This window comes from Gossypium hirsutum, chromosome A08 (genome assembly GCF_007990345.1).
Source record: "Gossypium hirsutum isolate 1008001.06 chromosome A08, Gossypium_hirsutum_v2.1, whole genome shotgun sequence".
In the NCBI taxonomy this organism is placed as follows: Eukaryota; Viridiplantae; Streptophyta; class Magnoliopsida; order Malvales; family Malvaceae; genus Gossypium; species Gossypium hirsutum.
The window spans coordinates 117,056,686-117,076,118 of record NC_053431.1 but is presented as its reverse complement, the minus strand read 5'-3'; the positions used below and the strand labels follow the sequence as shown (position 1 = coordinate 117,076,118).

Sequence of the window (19,433 nt, the reverse complement as noted above, 5' to 3'; positions counted from 1 at the left end):
CTATCTTAATTCATACTTTATTTCTACTCAATTTTTAACCAAACTTAGACATAATTATCTCTTTTTCATCATAAAACCATAATTTCGATATTCTTTCAATTTAGTCCTTAAAGCATAAAACTTATGAATCACTTTACAATTCAATCCTTGTATCATTTTTAACTTGAATTTCTATCAATTTAGCCCTTAATTCATCATTTTATTTAACATGGACAATATCTAGAAATCTAATAACTATCAAAATATCAACTTAATTTCATCAAAACTTTGTTCTAAAACTTTTAAAATATCAAAATTAAGTAAAAATGGCTTGATTGACTTACCTATTAAAGCTTAAAGTTTCAAACCTTCAATTTTCCCTTTTCTCCCCTTCTTTCTTTCTTTTTCTCCCCTGCTCTCTGTTTCGTTTCATTCTGTTTCTATTTCCTTTCATTTGCTTCTTTAGTTTATATATATAATATAATATAATATAATATAATAATATAATAATATACTAAACATAAAAAAATCTTAGATTTTCTTCACGATAAACCGCCTCAATTTATACTTTTTGTATAATTGCCCTTTTAGTCCTTTTTATTTTCTTTTAATCTATAATTTAACTTTCACACTTTATTCAATTTGGTCTTTTTACTTAATTACTCTTAATTAAATTAAATTCACTTAATTAAACTCTAATTAACCACTCATTTTACTTCGTAAATATTTTTAATAAATATTTACGAATCTATTTTTCAGAAACGGAGACCCGAAAATATAATTTTTCGGTAACGATAAAATTCGGGTCATTACAATTCTCTCCCCCTTAAGAAATTTCGTCCTTGAAATTTGCCTAAAAGAGAGGTGGGGGTTCAGTGATCTCACTGTTTCTTTCAGTTCCCGTATTGTTTCCTCAATATTATGACATTACCGCTCAGGCTAGTATCTCAACCGGCTCTTTCTCATACAATAGATTGCGTCAAATCTCAATATCCTTTGTCGATATAACATGTAAAAGATCTGATTTACATCTTTTGAGCACCAAATCCTGATAATCCCCATAAATTTCTTGTAATTTTGGAAGTAAAACTCAATAATATATTACCAGTCTGACTTTTTTTTTTCGAAATTTTACATGGCCCAACAGAACGAGAATTCAATTTCCCTTTTTCATCCCAATCTCAAAGTTTTCTTCTGATGTGAAACTTTAAGAAATACCGCATCACTGGCAGAATGCTCGAAATCCCGACATTTTAAATCTACATACAATTTCTGTCTATCAAAAGTTGCTTTCAGTCTGTTTTGAATTACTTGCACTTTTCTTCAATTTCACGAATCAAACAGCTCCGCATATTCTTTTTTAAAAATAGAGATAATTCCAATTCAAACTCATAGAAATTATACCCCATTTCCATTTTGATATCACCACTGGTTGTAACAGTTCTGAAGATATCTGTACCTAATATAAACATTTATATGCAAATTCAAAGTATTGCTTTTCTTTTCCCAGTCTTCAATACATCTGTCTCAAATCACTGTACATCTTATTCTTCCAGAATGCATAGATATAGTACTACTATAATTTCATGCAAATTCTCTTGTATAAGTTCTGAATCCCTCTGTTCAGCTTTTATTTTTAAATAGCAAACAACCATCATATCCAATCCGAAATGTTTAATCAGAAATCATCTGTATACTATATCCATTTAACCGATAACTCATTACTACATTTCCGAGCTTCGCAGATCTACTGTAAAGAAGTCGATTTAATTTTTTTTATCTCTACCAAAATTGATCCATCTTCAAATGATAACAGTGAGATGTTCATAGCTCATAACACAAAACAAAGCTTTCAATTTGAATATACATACATTCATTTGTCTTTTTCGGATGATAATTAATTATCATATCTTGATCTTTTAATGCAAGAACAATAACAACCACTTCCGAATCAGGTATCAAATAATTCTTCCCATGTGATTCTAACATTTCGTAACATAAACCATTACTTCACTTTTTTTTTTTGCATCAAAACACTGCTATCCTGTAAATCACAAGTTTCTTTATCGGATTTCAGACTGAACCAGAACTAATGCTTCAGTTAACTGAGCTTTCAACTAATCAGAACCTTGCTAACGTCTATCAAATCATTCCAATTCCATATCTTTCTGTAATAACCGACTAGTTTTAGAAAACCTCTGATTTCAAATATATTTTTCACTATCATTTCAGTTACAAAATCTATAGCACATTCAACTTCTTCAATCAACAGTAGTTCGGGCAGCTTTTCTGGAAACATATTAGAATTCTCTTGCACTATTGCCATTGATTTAAACCTTAACTTAAATATTTTAATATTCAATACATAAACAAGGTAAATACCATGACCCCTTTCCGGCATATATCTGTGTTGGCATGTTCAATATCACAATAGACAATTAGCTCAATCTTCCCTGATTCAACAAAACATTTCATCATCTTGATCTTGCAACATATTATACTTCTGCTTATAATTTACCACCATATCATGCAGAATTAACCATTCCATTATTGAGATTATATCAAACAGTAAGAACATCAAATCGATCAGAAAACAGTAGTATCATTATCAAACAGTTCCTGCAGATCTTATCAGCCCATAAATACTAATCTAAAAAATTTAATGCTTCAATCCAAAAATTTCAGCAAACTCAACAGACAAATCTTTAATAGATACTGAACTTATGTAATCATAGGAATAGTCAAACCAAGATCAATTTAAAATAATCATATTAGTGTCGATAAAGAAGAAAGTACCTGTAATGACATCTGGTAGAGATAAATCTTCTCATATACAATTAACATATACCCTGGCTGATGTTCATTCTCCAGATTTTACAATGAAGTCATTTGTCACACTTCAGCTTTCACTCGTATTTCTGAGATTACAGGGTAACCTACCTCTGTTAATTACATTACTCGGTCTTGAACTCTGAATAATGTTTTTTTCAATTTTCTTCAAGCAATCACTAAGATAATAATCAGGAGAATCATGTCTAACACATATTCCATTCCTTATTCTATATTCTTCAGCTTCTGTCTTCATTTAAACCATCTTCAAACCATTTGTATCATACAGTTTCTATCGGAATATACCCTCTGATATATTTATTTAATCAAACAAATTCCCTTCATACACAGTTGCAGTTATATGATCCTGTTTAAGCTTCAAGAATTCTGTATGTTTCTGATCAAGAAATCTCTGACTGATATATATATATATTTCTTTCAGAAATCATCTCAGAAAATTTCCAAATAACCCTTTCTTAATCACAACATAATCAATTTTTCTACCACTGATAACCTAAATCTTTTAACAGAAATATCATACCCTTCTAACATTTAATCGGTGAACAGAACAATTCATTTACAATCCCGATAATATTCTCTAACCAGATTTTAGTTCTTTCAAGATCATTCTCAACTGTAATTCTCAATTCATCCACACTATATATATACATGTACAGATCATTAATAGCATATAACTTACCCGTTCAGACAAGCTCTATACCTTGAAGCACTTCGGGAACCGAGTAAGAAACAGGAGGGATAGATACTGTAGCAGATACAATTTCTTCTACTCACTGAAGAACATCAGTTATAATTCTAAATAATTATTTATCATTTCTTTTTCTATTATTTCATCAGTCATTATTCAGTAATTAATTACCCATTGAGTTTATACCCAGTGTTGTTGATTCAGTTTTCATCTAATCATGAGACTATTCGTCTCCAGTACACATTTCATAATCAATACCATCGATATTTTCCTCTAACATTTTCACTATAAAACAATACCAAACAAATATATCAGCATCCGATCCCGACTCAATTTCGACTCAATTATGGCATGTACCTCTAGACTCAATTTCAAGCTCGATTTAGTCCGAGAATCGGCTAAACTTGAATAGCTCTGATACCACTAAATGTGTAACGTCCCCTAACCTTATACCGTCACCGGAACAGGGTTACGAGACATTACCAGTCAGTACAGTCCAATTCCGGTCATTAATTAAAATAAATATTCACACACATCCTAGTTTTAAGATGTCGTCCCTTTAATGGGCCCTTGCGGTCCAATATGAACAGTAAATTCAATTCGGGACTAATTTAGAATCACTACGAATTTTTAGTAAATTTCAAAATTCATACTACATACCGTTGCCAACCATAATTTACTCATTTCATCAATACTTCTACAACCTAAATGACTCTCATTAAACATCCTGGGTACATGCCACTATCAATACTGAACATACTTTACCTTAATGAATTCGGGATCATCCTGGGATGCTGATTCAACGTACTATCTTTACTTAACCTGCGCACGGAAACAAACCGTACGCTGAGTATGGTATACTCAGTGGTATTTCTATAATCCGAACAATTTATAATATAACAAATACTTAAGATCATAATAACAATTACAATTATTCAATTATTTATTCATAGATAAATTTCAACTACTTACCATATAAATTTTATACAAATCATATAATAAACACAATAACATAATTGTTCAATTCTTAACTAAATCCATTATTATTTACTCCATTCTTTCACTTACTATTCGGTATAGCTTTCCTTAATTTATTCACAATTCAATATCATTAAACTATATTCAACTATACACTTATCAATCATATTCCATTTTAATTCATTTCAATAACAATCAATTTCATTTATATCATATCAACTTACTATCCCTGATAGCTTTGACTATAAACATACGATTCATATATCTCAAATCACATTTTAATTCATCAAGTGACATCATATATCATCAATTCGAACTCCAATCATTTCATGAACCTTTGGTTCATATTTTCAATTTCATATAAATTTTCAATTTTCAATTCAATTTCTCGTTTCATTTCAATAGCTTGATCAATCAAATTTATTCGATTTATCTTTCACTTATTTACCCCTATTAACAAACCCGGACTTTGACGGATACACGGATTCCAACCCAAACACACCAGTACGGCACATTGTGCCTAAAACGGTACATAGTACCTGATCAGTATACGACACATAAAGTGCCTAAAACGACACACGAGGTGCCTGATACGACACACGAGGTACCTGATATACGACACATAAAGTGCCTGATCGATAAAGCCGGCAAATCCCGTACACTTCCAGATCCTATGGCATGCCAATTATATCCGACTCAGCCCGACTAGTTAATAGGGTATTTCATTCACTTTCTCAATTTAATAATTCTTCCATCAATATACCATTCTGATAATCACTTATATTCACCCATTTTCACAATTCATACAATTTCATTCAATTCAACAATATATTTCAATTATTCACATTAATTCATAATTCAATACAATTCAATTCACTTTTCAATATCAAATATTCAAGTATCACAATCTCATATATTCATATAAATTTCCTCATATTTCTAATCAATATATTTTTTCAATATAATATTCATTCAATATTCAAATTTCTACATAAATCATATATATTATATAATTCAATCAATATAAATTCAATCAAAATAATTTCAATCAATATAAATTCAATAAATTCATCGCATACCAAAATCAATCCATTCTAATTGTAAAACATCATAATTCTAACACTAACAATTGCCATATGTATATAAATATAACAAATAATAACTAAGTTCGGATTATAGAAATACAAACCGTAATTTTCGAGCTAACTCCCGTTGACTTTGTCTTGTCCTTTCTTAGCCGAGATTTCCGGTACCACATTGACTACGAAATTAATACAATTCATAATCATTAATAAATTACTAATTCATATCTTGAGTTACAGAATTCTAAATTAAGATCCGCTAATTTTTCCTGAAACTAGACTCACAAATCTTCTTACAATAAAATTTTTAGAATTTTTGGTTTAGCCATTAAGTACAGTTTATTCTTTAAATTCACCCCTTCTTCACTAAAAATTAATTATCTCACAGTACAGAACTCGGATAGCATTCCCGTTGATTTCTCCTGAAAATAGACTCATTAGGGATTCTAAACATATAGCTTTAAGCCTCTAATTATTTTTATTCAATTTTTGGTGATTTTTCAAAGTCAGAACAGGGGAACCCGAATTCATTCTAACCTTGTCTCACAAAATTCATTATATCTCATAATTTACAATTCAATTGCTTATATCGTTTCTTCTATAAGAAACTAGACTCAATAATATTTAATTCCATATTTTATTCATCCTCTAATTCAATTTCTACAATTTTTGGTGATTTTTCAAACTTAGACTACTGCTGCTGTCCAAAATAGTCTTAGTACAAAATGTTGATTTACTTTAATTTCAATTTAATTCTAACTAAATTCACTTACTTTTCTATCTTAATTCATACTTTATTTATACTCAATTTTTAACCAAACTTAGACATAATTATCTATTTTTCATCATAAAACCATAATTTCGATATTCTTTCAATTTAGTCCTTAAAGCATAAAACTTATGAATCACTTTACAATTCAATCCTTGTATCATTTTTAACTTGAATTTCTATCAATTTAGCCCTTAATTCATCATTTTATTTAACATGGACAATATCTAGAAATCTAATAACTATCAAAATATTAACTTAACTTCATCAAAACTTTGTTCTAAAACTTCTAAAACATCAAAATTAAGTAAAAAAGGCTTGATTGACTTACCTATTAAAGCTTAAAGTTTCAAACCTTCAATTTTCCCTTTTCTCCCCTTCTTTCTTTCTTTTTCTCCCTGCTCTCTGTTTCGTTTCATTCTGTTTCTATTTCCTTTCATTTGCTTCTTTAGTTTATATATATAATATAATATAATATAATAATATACTAAACATAAAAAAATCTTAGATTTTCTTCACGATTAACCGCCTCAATTTATACTTTTTGTATAATTGCCCTTTTAGTCCTTTTTATTTTCTTTTAATCTATAATTTAACTTTCACACTTTATTCAATTTGGTCCTTTTACTTAATTACTCTTAATTAAATTAAATTCACTTAATTAAACTCTAATTAACCACTCGTTTTACTTCGTAAATATTTTTAATAAATATTTACGAATCCATTTTTCAGAAACGGAGACCCGAAAATACACTTTTTCTGTAACGGTAAAATTCGGGTCATTACAAAGGGTATTTTTATTTTATATTCATTGATCCTGGACGGAGTCAAATCTTCGAACTACGGATGACTTGATCCCGTGAAAGTACGTAAGCAGGCTCGAAATGAGCTCCAGTCAGCCGCTACGCACCTTTGCACTTCTTCCTCTTCTCCATGTGGATTCTTAAACTGAAATCTTCAAACTCGCCTTTCCCTCTTAAATGGGAAAATCAAGTTTAGTGCTAATCTCCTAGTACTAATCTGTTCACTGATTACCAGTGTCATCACCTTCCATGGTGCTTGAGTGCTTGGTTTGTCAGGGATGCGAGTGGCTTGGGGTTGTTCAGCAACAGTTGTTGTGGCTCCTGATTTGTAGCCATTATTCTGTTGTGGGAGAAAGAAGATGAAGAGAAATGAGAGAAGAACAAGAAAAAAATAAAAGAAGCATATAGAGAAAATTGTTTACTTCGACTACTAATCTTCCAGACTTATAATTTGGTGTACATAATCATCTATTACAGTAAGTGTCCTATAGGGTCTTAACACCCCTAACCCGTATCCGATGCCTGAATAGGATTATGAGGCATTACTGATCAAATCACAATATATAATATACATTTCTCATACATGATTCAATTTCATATAAATATCACACTAACACAATGACATTGTCCCTTAAGAGAGCCTATGAGGCCCTAAATATGCTTTAAAGGTGGTTCGAGACTAAACCGATAACATACAAAAACTTTGGGAACTTATAAAATTTTTCATGAAATCAGTGGTCACACGCCCGTGTGAATAGGCCGTGTGCCTCGCATAGCCACCAGACACGTCTGTGTCACAAGCTGTGTGAAAACAGGGCATACATACTGACTTGCACCACATGGCCAATGACATGCCTGTGTGCCAGACCGTGTGAAATCTAAAGGGGTTATTGACTTGGGTCACACGATCAACATATGCCCATGTGCTAGTTCGTGTACCACACACGGCCAATAGGCACGCCCGTGTGTCTAGGCCGTGTCAAACCTGTAGGGTATACTGACTTAATTCGAAAGGGCACCTAAAGGGACACACGGTCGTGTACCAAGGCCATGTGTCATACATGGTCAATCCATATGCTCGTGTGCTCAGCTGTGTGGAATGAAAATAGGCTTGGTTTAAGCCACATTTTTCACCCTCCTCATGCCTTCCTACAACAAGACATTTCATGCCATTTCAACACATATATTATGCCATGTAGCCATTCTCTCTACTACTCAATTCCATGATCAATTACATACCAAAATAATATGTCGCAGTCATCAAACTCACATAACTTCTAAATGCATTCTATAACCTTTCCATCAACTAAATCATGCTTCTCAAACAAATCAATTCATCATATCAAAATATACCATTCTTCAAGCCTTGATATATCAATTAATAACTAACCAAATGAACAACCATTTAGCCATATCAACAACCAAGGCAAACATGCCAAATCGCAAGGTATCTTATAAAGCACATATATCACTTATCAAACACATAATTCAAGCCAACTTAAATGGTCAAATACACAAAAATAATTTACATCAAAAGCTAGCCAAATCTCATGGCTATATCATATCCCAAAACATATCATGAACTTACTAGCCTATAAATGCCATATAACCAAGTTATAATTGTATAAATACCGAAATCAAAATCGGATAGTGTGATGCGATCTCCACCGGCTTCCAACCCTAGCGAACGTTCAAATCACTATAAAACATAGAAAAATAACACAAAGTAAGCTATAAATCTTAGTAAGTTCGTAAAGTATTAAACTCAACTTATTGAATAAACATATATTAAACATTTTCATAAATTTAACATTTTCATAAATTATAATGTCCACATATACTTTCACCTTTATAACATGAATCCATTTACATATACTATAATATAAATTCATTTGATTTCATCTTTATACCATAATTCCAATCATATAATTATCAAAGCTTCACAAGTTTATTTATTTCAATGCTCATACGGATAAAAAACATTCTTATCAGTTCGATTACATTTACATATACAAAATCAACTATCTATATAACTTCATTCAAACCAACATTTCCTCACATTTTCTTTAGCCCAGGTGAATTTGTGTTAATATCATCATCTAACTGTATTTTGCACGTTATATACCTTATGTATATATAGATAAAACAACATAACTCATGCCTCATTTAACATCCAATTCATACTTCGGTATAGCTAAATGAATCCATTTTGGCATAACACATATTTATACACAATCTTTCTCATTTCATATACATGATACAATATGAACTCACTACTTTCATTCGATTCTCACATAAGTTTTGTACGTACCTCTATTACTTGTTTCGTTTGTCCTTTCATTCTTGCCTTGACTATGCCCATTGAACCATTCAGAATCATTAAGGATACTCGAAAATCACATATGTCCTCAAGCAAAATCCTCAACTCACAATTAAAATTAAACTCTCTCATTTCATAATTCTCATCAATAATGTTTTATCATAATTTCACAAATAATCATACCTTGATAATTCAACTAAAAGAGCACTAAATGCACAAGCAATCCAAGTCTATCATTTTTAAAGCATGAAAATATAGGTATTTCCCCTTATTTAAATAATTACCTTTAATCCAAAATCGAAAAGGATTGACATCCTCACTAAAGATTCACTCAAAGCACTCAAAGTGTTTAAGGTTCAAAAGTTAAGCACTCAAGAGTCAAACATGAAAAGTTATTACCATAGGCTTGCATGAAAATCAAATCTCCCCCACTATAAATGAGATGATACACAAATTAAAAGGTCTTTAAAGAGTTGTAACGGGGCTTGGGTTAAAGGTTTGGATAACGGTAAAAAAAGAAGGTTAGAATCGAGATCAAATTGATAAATTACCTAACTAGAAAAATAAACTAACACTAAATAATTACATCAATCGAATTTATTAAAGATAAACATGAGATTCTTCTCAAAATATGAAATTAACTACTTAAGCTCAAGACAAATAACTAATAATAATCAACATATATGTATTTTATTTATTTTCCTTTTTTTTGAATGAATGAATGAATAATAAGAGAAAATTATACAACTGAAATAAAAGAACATGGTTAGGCAATTAACCAAATCAAATTTCGATAAAAAAAAGGAGTCAATAAAATAGGAAAAATTCTCAATGAATCAAAAAGTATGATGTATGGGTTAATATTAAGGATAAATTAAGAAACAGTTTGTTAGGCTCAAAGGGGTTCACTAAGGGTTAATTGTGAAGGTAGGCTTTTTGTGGGGTAAGTGGGTTAAAACCTTGGTGCCTTTATCATCTCAGTATATCAAATCAAAGGTATGGTCTCGACATGTATAATCGAAGCAGGTTCTAGAATAACAATTCAATATTGACACACTCGTAACCAATAATAAAGTGAGCACGAAAAAATGTATGCTTTAAAGGCTCAAAATCTCACAAAAATTATGGCTTTTGATGTTAATCTTGCAAATTTTAAACTTCAAGGTAATACTTCAATTTAGGGAAACAACCTAATTTTTTTTATTCTAAAAAATAGACTTGTCATGCTTGATTCTCTAGTATCTTAAATTTTAAACCATCAATGCACAAGTATCTATGAATTTAATCTAAAACATATCAATAAGAATCATAAATCGAAGAAAAATTCATTCTAACAGTAATATGAGGAAATTACTTAAGCACAAGGCATATTTCAGGGATTTTCAAATGATTATATAAATATCCTCCCCACACTTAAGATGTTTATTGTCCTCAATGTACAAAAATATATAAACATAATAGAAACATAATATCATAAGATAGGGAGATAATCGAAACTGCCCTGAATAGTGGATAAATTTCTCAGAATAGTGAAAAGCAGAATTGTAGATAAATGTGGAGGGAGTACAAAATTCTAAGCAACTGACAAGAAAATAAACACAATACTGAAGATGATTAAGAGGGTTACTCGATTAGAAACAACCGTAATAATTAAAAGAAAGTTTAAAATAGAAAAACAAAACAAAATAAAAATAAAAATAAAGATAAAAACAAAAAATAAAAATAAACATAAAGATAAATAGACTCAATTGTCCTCATCGTCAGATGCGTGCATCGTTTGCACTGGAGGAGTAATATGTAAATGCTGGCAGATCTGCTGCGAAGTCGCATCAAGCCTATCGAACAGCTCAGAACAGTACTGACGGAAACTCATGAACTGCTTATAGGACACTCCTCGAGAGCTAGTAGCAGAATGGACTGATCTATGGCTCGAATATAGTGACTGAGGTGGATCCTCGTGATAGGGAGGAACATCATCAGTGAAATCCTCTGGGTCTGCTCGACATCAGACTGAAATAGTCTGTTCTGAGGAAGGTCCACTCTACGTCGTAGGTCGATCATCCTTATATGGATCATGCTCGAGATGTCCTGAGGAGGCATCTGGCCGACGAGGGTAAGTGTTGAAGACTGCTCCGGTGTGTTGAGAAGGCCAAAGTGTCGAGCGAGATGAGTTACATAAGGGCCTAGATAGATGGGACCCTTCCTATGGTGATCTGTTTGGTAGCGAAAGGCGAAAGCGATAAAATAAGCTAAGTCGAATATGTGGCTGGTTTCTATGCGCCAGAGATAATACACGTTAGTAATGCTCACAACTCCCGTGCTCTCTCTCCTACCAGTCAAAGTGTGAACTAATAAGGCATGGATGTATCATAGAGCTGGAGAAAGAGATGTTGCCTTCAAGTGACTCGCATCTTAAGTGTAGTTAACCAATTTTGTCCGGGCCCATTTAATTTATTTGCAAATAAATAAACCCAAATAAAGAAATAAAGTCCAAGACTAAATAGTCTAAAAAAGTCCATTTACAATTTTCAAAATACATAAATTACCAAAATAACCCATGACCTAAAACCCAATTCTAATAAACCCATATCCTAAATTTAGCCCAAACCCAAAAGATCCCAAAAAGAAAAAGAATTCCAGCAGCCAAGAACTCTAGAAGTTCTTGGAATACACTGTAAGGGCACCAGAGGAACGCCTTCCCACGTGAGATCCCCGGGTCATCTTCTCTGTACCTGCAAAAGAATACACCAGAAGGAGCCAGTAACAGATTTCACAGCAAACGACAGTAGGAAAATAGGATTTTTAAGTTTTTATTTATTTTGAAAATCTGGCTATAAAAGCCAGAAATGTAATCCACAATTTTTTACGCACACTGTGAAAATCCAATACTAAGAATAAAAAAAATCAGAAGGTGATTTTAAATTTTTCTCTTCCGTCTTCAATATATTTTTTCTTCTTTTGCATATGTCTGGTTTTTAGTTTTTTTTTAAAAAAAAGAAAAGAAAGAAAAACGAGAAATTTACCTCTGCTAAATGCATCGATGAGATCCCTTGGCTTCTTCGTCGAAATTGGGGTTAGAAATGCGGATCCATAAGTAAAAGTGGTCTTTGAGTGTTGATTCTGATGAAATAAAGGCTGCTTCGATACCCCTCACCAATTTTAATGGTGTACTGGTGATGAAATAGCCTTAGAAATTAAAGGCTGTTGAGTCAAAACCCTAAACAAATTGGGTGTTTGGCTTGCGTTCGGAAAGAATGGCTAATTGCCATTCAATTTCTTTTAAATTTTGGGCAAACAATGAAACGGCACAGCTTAGGAAGGAGTAACCTGCGCGTCAACCCGTCCAAAGACCCGGATCCGCGCTTTTGCGCTTAAAATGGATTATTTATGCATAAGGTCCTTCTCCTTTTGTGCCGTGTTCCAATTAGTCCCTATTTGCGTCTCACATGTTTTTTTAATTTTCTCCTAAAACTTTCGCGTTTTTGCAATCGAGTCTGCTCTGCAGTGCTACATTTTGGGGCCTGGACTATTCTCAATTCTAGTCCCTTTACATTCGCGCGCGTTACACGTTAATCCTATTTGTAATTATTTTATGTGTAAAGTGACCCTTTCATTTTAATTTTGTTTTAATTAAGTTTTTTATTTTTATTTTTAGTCACTGCATATTGCTCTCTATTACATGCTGATTATATATTTGGATATTTAAGATGATTTTGGTTTTGTTGTTCTATCATCTTGATAATTTGTATATTTTTCACAATAAAGTTCATGTTGATTTATGTATGCTGTTAATTTTATGCTGTTTTGTAATTTCTTTTGAATTTATTTACATATTTTAATATACTTCTTAAAATTCATTTATTTTATTTAAGTAATTATTAAGCATATATTTAATACTTATGATTAACTCACATGCATTATTACGGCCATGGCATTTTTATACATATAGTTTTTTAATAAATTTGTATATAATTGTGTTTTTTTTTAAGTTATTACACATATAATTTATGATAATATTAAGTTAATCTTAATCCATATTTTAATTCAATATTATTTTGACCTACAATTATTTCTAAAATTTCTTCACATGTATATAACTCATATTAAATTATTTTTACTATAACACATGTTATTAATTTCATATAGCTTTATGTAAATATTTTTCTATGTATAGATCTTCCCTTAAGGTTATTCATGTGTATAATATATTTCTTTTAAGGACCACATTTTAAATTGTACAATTTACTTATTGTATATATTTTCATATTTTATTATCCTTACGTATATATTATTTATATGTGCCATCAATCCAAACCAATTTGTCACATGTAAAATTATGTTATATATTATTTGTTTTAAAATTCCCTTTATAAATATAGTTTATAAATGTACATCACCAAATTTAGGCATTTCGTAAATATATTCTTTTACCTCTTTGTGTATATGATTATATTTTCTAGAATTTGTTATATGTATCATTTATATATTTACTTAATTTTTTTTTCTATACATTATTAATTTCATGTTTTTTTCATAATTATTTTCAAATTTATTTATATATACATGTTTTATAAATTTGTTATGTATATAATATTTTAGCCTGTGTTTTATTATTCTTTTATATGTTATTTAAGCTACCATGCCTATTGTCAATTTTTAAAACTTGTGTTTGAAATATTTTACAAATGTTTTATTCTACAATATTTACTTCAAATAATTATATATCCCTAGCTTTCATACCAATTTGTTAATTTATGTTATTAATTCATCATTATTTTGAAAATGTCTTATACTATATATTGATTTCTAATTCCATTTTATTTTGTATATATTTGGTGGCACATTTTATATTATGTCATGTTAATTATTGTTGTATATCATTTTTATATTGATTGTTCACCATCCATGATTAAGAATTTGGTCACATTTTACTTAGAATAATTGTACATAATTGTTGGATTTATTAATTGTGACTTGTTGCCTCCTATTATTTCGTGTTCATAAATCCTTTCTCATACAAAAGTTTTGGTACAATGCATTAAGTATTCCATCTATTTTAAAACAAATAAACGTGTTTTAAGCGAATTTTCAATTTTCTTTATTATTCAAAAATTTCGAAACAATGCAATATCCAATATTTGGGAATTCGAAAAATCGTGCTCAATCGTGCTGGGTATGATTTTTTCGGTGAACTAAATATTTGGATAACCTTTTATAATTTTAGTGTATGAGTTTTCAAAAGTTAAAAATCAATCGTATTTTTAAAGGTATAAAGGATTGTATCCAATCGTGCTGGGTATGATACTGCATATCTTTGAAACGAGAGATTTTTGACCACTAATTTGAACTATTCAAACATTTTAAAAAGAATCATATTTTGAAATATCTTTTCTTTAAAGAGAAACCTTTTGGTATAAGGATAGCATCAAATCAATTTGGTACCAATTTTTGGGCGTAATGAGGGTGCTAACCCTTCCTCATGCGTAACCGACTTCTGAACCCATTTTATTTGATTTTATATGAACCAAAATTATTTTTTTCATTGAATAAAGCGTTTTAGTAGGTAGCCCAATCATACCTAAATCAAGAGATTGGTGGCGACTCTACATTTTTGTTTTCAAAGTCGATTCTCATTGTTTTCAAAATAAAAAGGGTTTCGACAATAAGGTATCTGACTAGCTGTGAGATCGGTCCAACAGCATGAAGGTGAGTAAAGGGTGTGACGGTGGAGGTGAGAAAAGTTTTCGGCACCCATAAACTCATTGGTGTAGATGCCCAAAGCTGTGCCAAATTCAGGGACGCTCATATGTCGCACCAAGCCACCAAGTCAGAATGTAATGGTACTTTTCTTGTCATGTGATGACATCACGCATTGAAGGTAAAACGTCGAGCAAAACTCCAACGTAAGCTCCATATATGTGGGCTCGACGATATCAAAGAAACGGTCCCATGGTGCCATAGTAATAAAGGCGCGAACCTCCTCAGCTAGTCCTACTTGCTCCAACACTGCCTAGTCAATGCATCATCCCAAACCTAGTGGTCGCACGCACAGGAGCTGAAATAAGTCCTCAGGTGGGTCTGCAGAGAATCTGAGATAATAATGTCGAACCTTGGCAGAGGTGCTCGAGGAGGTCGCGCCGGGACCTTTTCACTTTGTCGAAGTGGGGACGGCAACTTTGGATTTACCTCGTGTGTTTTTCATAATGGTCCTAAAAAAAGAAAAAAAAAGGTTCATCAAAAAATAAATAAATCATCACCAAATTTGTAAATAAAAGCAAAGTCTAAGTAGTCTTAAATAAGAAATTATGCCTAGCATGTAAAAACCAAAAATGAAGTCATCACGATTTAAATTGGTGAAAATAAGGATAAATCAACTAACTAATTCTCAACTAGAAGGCAAATTTAAATATTCTAAAACAAAGAAGCATAAAAAGACAGCAAATCATAGATAATCAATTCGGAATGTGAATAACAATTAACCAAGATGAATAAAATTGATGAAAAATCAATCCAACTAAAAAGAAATAAGTATCATCACAATAATAAGCAAAACTAGAAAAAGAAAGATAACTATCAAAAATTTGAAAACAATAAAGAAATGAAATAATCAAGAAACAAAGAACTAAACAAGTAAAGATATAAGCTAATAGAATATAGAAATAAATAACTAAATAAGAAATTAACTAAATAATAATAATGAAATAAGATACAAATAAAATAGAATAAAATAAACTTAATGGGAATGGCAAAGACCGTCAGTGGTAGGGTGGTAACCGGAGGGAGGGGTGTGTAGGGGTCGGGGCTGAGGTGTTTCGAACCAGCAGGGAAAAAGGAAGGAGGAAGAAAAAAGGGGAAAAAGTGAAAGAAAGGGAAAGAAAGGGGGGGAATGAAAAATAGAAGATGGAGGCCGGATGGAGCTAGAGGCACACAGTGGTGCATCGGTGAGCGACTGTGGGGTTGGGAGACTGGTGCAGGATGGTGGCCGGAGTAAGGGAAAGGGGAGTGGCGACTAGTAGTTGAAGAAGATTGGGGAAAAAGATAAAAATGAAAGGGGATTTAGGGTTTAAATGAGGACACGGTCGTATGAGCCCTGTGTTGGGCCACACGACCGTGTCATACGCTTGTGTGGCTCGAATTCCAGCTCATGTTCGTCGAGGAAAGTAATAGCCCACTCATCACATGGCCTTGGACACGCCCGTATGTCCAGGCTGTGTGGTTCACACGGCCGTATCGCACTACTGTGTGCTACGTTGTTCGCTTCTCTCACACCCTTTTGTTCTCCCACACGCTCGTGTGTCCGAACACACGGACGTGTGCCTCACCCGTGTAGCTTTTTGACTTGTTTAAAAAAAATGAAAATTTAGCTCTAGTTTTCATATGGCCAAGAACATACCCATGTGTCCAGGCCGTGTGGGTCACACGGTAGGCCATGTAACTCACTGTTTAACCCTTGTTAGAGCTCACGGCCTGGGACACGCCTGTGTGTCCAGACAGTGTGGGTCAAAAACCTTCATTTAGACATGAAAAATAGATAAAATAAACTAGTTAGTGGTGTTAATGCTTGGGTTGCCTCCCGAGAAGCACTTATTTAGAGTCTAAGCTCGACTTACCTCTCATTTACATGGTCATGGTAGATCACAGAGCCGAGACTCCTCTTTCTCGCTGTAAATTCCTTTATTTAAATAAGGTTTAAGTCAAGTACTGTTTACCTTGAAAGTGCCAAAATGAGAATGAGTTACCTCGACTGTACCGTATGGAAAGGCATTGAGTACCGTAAAAGGAGTCGCTCCATTTGCGTTGAGCTCTGTAATGATAATTCAAGGGTCCGTCTTATCTAACAAGACTTGGTCCCCACCCTTGAATAGATTGGTTTTATTATTAAACTCGACATGGTGTTGCTTCTTCTCTTACTTGCCATAAATCCACCATTCGTCTAGTTCATCTACCTGTAGCATTCGTCTTTCATGGATTGTTCCATTGTTAGTGCATGAACTAGAACATGGCTCATTTATGCTTCTCGATAGTGTTTCCTGTAAAGGGGATTGGACCACATAATTAGTCTTATTAACTGGATTTATAAGGTCGTCTTCATTACTTGATATCTCAATCGAATCACGAGCTTGAAGAGTAACCGTTTCATCACCTGCACGAAGTGTAAGTTTATCTGTACCAACATTAATAACAGTCCTGGCAGTCGCTAAAAAGGGTCGCCCTAAGATTAAAGGAATGTCACCGTCATCTTCCATGTCTAAAATAATAAAGTCTACTGGAATATGAATTTATCAATTTTTACTAGTACATCTTCAATTATACCTCTAGGAAATCTAACAGTTTTATTCGCTAGTTGATACTCATTCTAGTTTGTTTGGGTTTCCCAAAACCTAGTTGCTTAAACATTTTATAGGGCATGACGTTAATACTTGCCCCTAAGTCAGCCAAAGAATTATTAACAGCTAAATACCAATTAAACAAGGAATAGTAAAACTCCCTAGATCTTTCAATTTACTGGGTAATTTATTCTGCAAAATGGCCAAGTAAACTGCATTCAACTCCACGTGGGACGAATCATCTAACTTCCGTTTGTTTGCCAGAAGCTCTTTTAAAAATTTTACTAAGTTGGGCATCTGCGAAAGAGCTTCAATGAACGGTAAGTTAATATGCAACTTTTTCAAAATGTTAAGAAATTTACTGAATTGTGCATCTGTGCAGTCTTTCTTTGTCGCATTAGTGTATGGAACACAAGGTGCATATTCTCTGCTGACCAGTTTTTGTTTATTCTGGCTTTCATCCACCTTATCTTTACTTACCATGCCTTCTTGCCTTGGTTCTGGTTTGGAATCAACTAACCTTCTTCATCTCGAACAGTAATTGCATGGAGTTGCTCTCTTGGGTTAGTCTCAGTGTTGCTAAGCAAGCTACCTTGTGGTCTTTCTAAGATCAGTTTAGCAAGCTGACCTATTTGATTCTCGAGTCTTTGAGTCGACACTTGCTGATTTTTAAGCGCTGCTTCAGTGTTTTAGAAACGTGTTTTTGACACCAAGATGAATTTCATTAGCATCTCCTCAATGTTTGGCTTCTTTTCCTGCTGGTAAGGTGGTTGAAATCCTGGAAGGGGTTGTGGTCTTTGATTGCCTTGACCACCCTAAAAGAAATTGGGATGGTTCCTTCAACCTGTATTGTAAGTATTACTATAGGGGTTATTCTGAGGTCTAGAATTGTTACCCATATAGTTGACTTATTTGTTCGTAGTGCTAGGGTCGTAGGCTAAGCATTCTGGATTATTCATTCCTCCACCACTCATGTCACACTGCATTACCGGATGTACCTACATAGAGACACATAAACCATCGATTTTTTTATGTAAGAGCTCTACCTGGTCTGATAACATGGTGATTGTGTCGAGGTTGAAAATACCAGTGACTTTTGTTGGCTTTGTCCTTATGACTTGCCACTGATAATTGTTCAGTGACATTTCTTCAATAAACTCATAAGCCTCCTCAGTGTTTTGTTATTTAGGGTCCCGTCGGCGTCTGCATCGATTAATTGCCTAGTTGAGGGGTTCAAACCGTTGTAAAAAGTTTGAACTTGTAGCCATAAAGGTAACCCATGATGAGGGCACCTTCTCAATAAGTCCTTATACCTCTCACATGCATCGTATAGGGTCTCTAATTCCATCTACACAAAAGAAGAGATATCATTCCTCAACTTTATCATCTTGGCCGGCGGAAAGTATTTCAATAAAAACTTCTCGGTCATTTGATCCCAAGTAGTGATGGACCCTCGTGGTAAGGAGTTCAACCACTGCTTAGCCTTATTTCTCAGCGAGAAGGGAAATATCCGAATGCGAATGAAATCATTAGAAACGCCATTAATTTTGAAAGTATCACAGAACTCTAAGAAGTTGGCCAAATGAGTATTTGGGTCTTCGTCCTGCAAACCATCAAACTGAACAAACTGTTGAATC

At 32.7% G+C, this 19,433-nt stretch overlaps 1 long non-coding RNA gene and 1 other non-coding gene across 2 annotated transcripts; one reads left to right on the top strand and one right to left on the bottom strand.

Moving 5' to 3' along the window:
• Nucleotides 1-11,953: 11,953 nt before the first annotated feature.
• On the bottom strand, nucleotides 11,954-12,768 carry LOC107926914 (uncharacterized). The gene is made up of 2 exons (XR_001692341.2): nucleotides 12,493-12,768; nucleotides 11,954-12,201 (listed from the first exon to the last, which is right to left on the bottom strand). It is a non-coding gene; the product is annotated as an uncharacterized lncRNA (long non-coding RNA).
• A 6,302-nt stretch (nucleotides 12,769-19,070) lies between these two features.
• On the top strand, nucleotides 19,071-19,177 carry LOC121205653 (small nucleolar RNA R71). The gene has a single exon (XR_005900729.1). It is a non-coding gene; the product is annotated as a small nucleolar RNA R71 (small nucleolar RNA).
• Nucleotides 19,178-19,433: the final 256 nt, after the last annotated feature.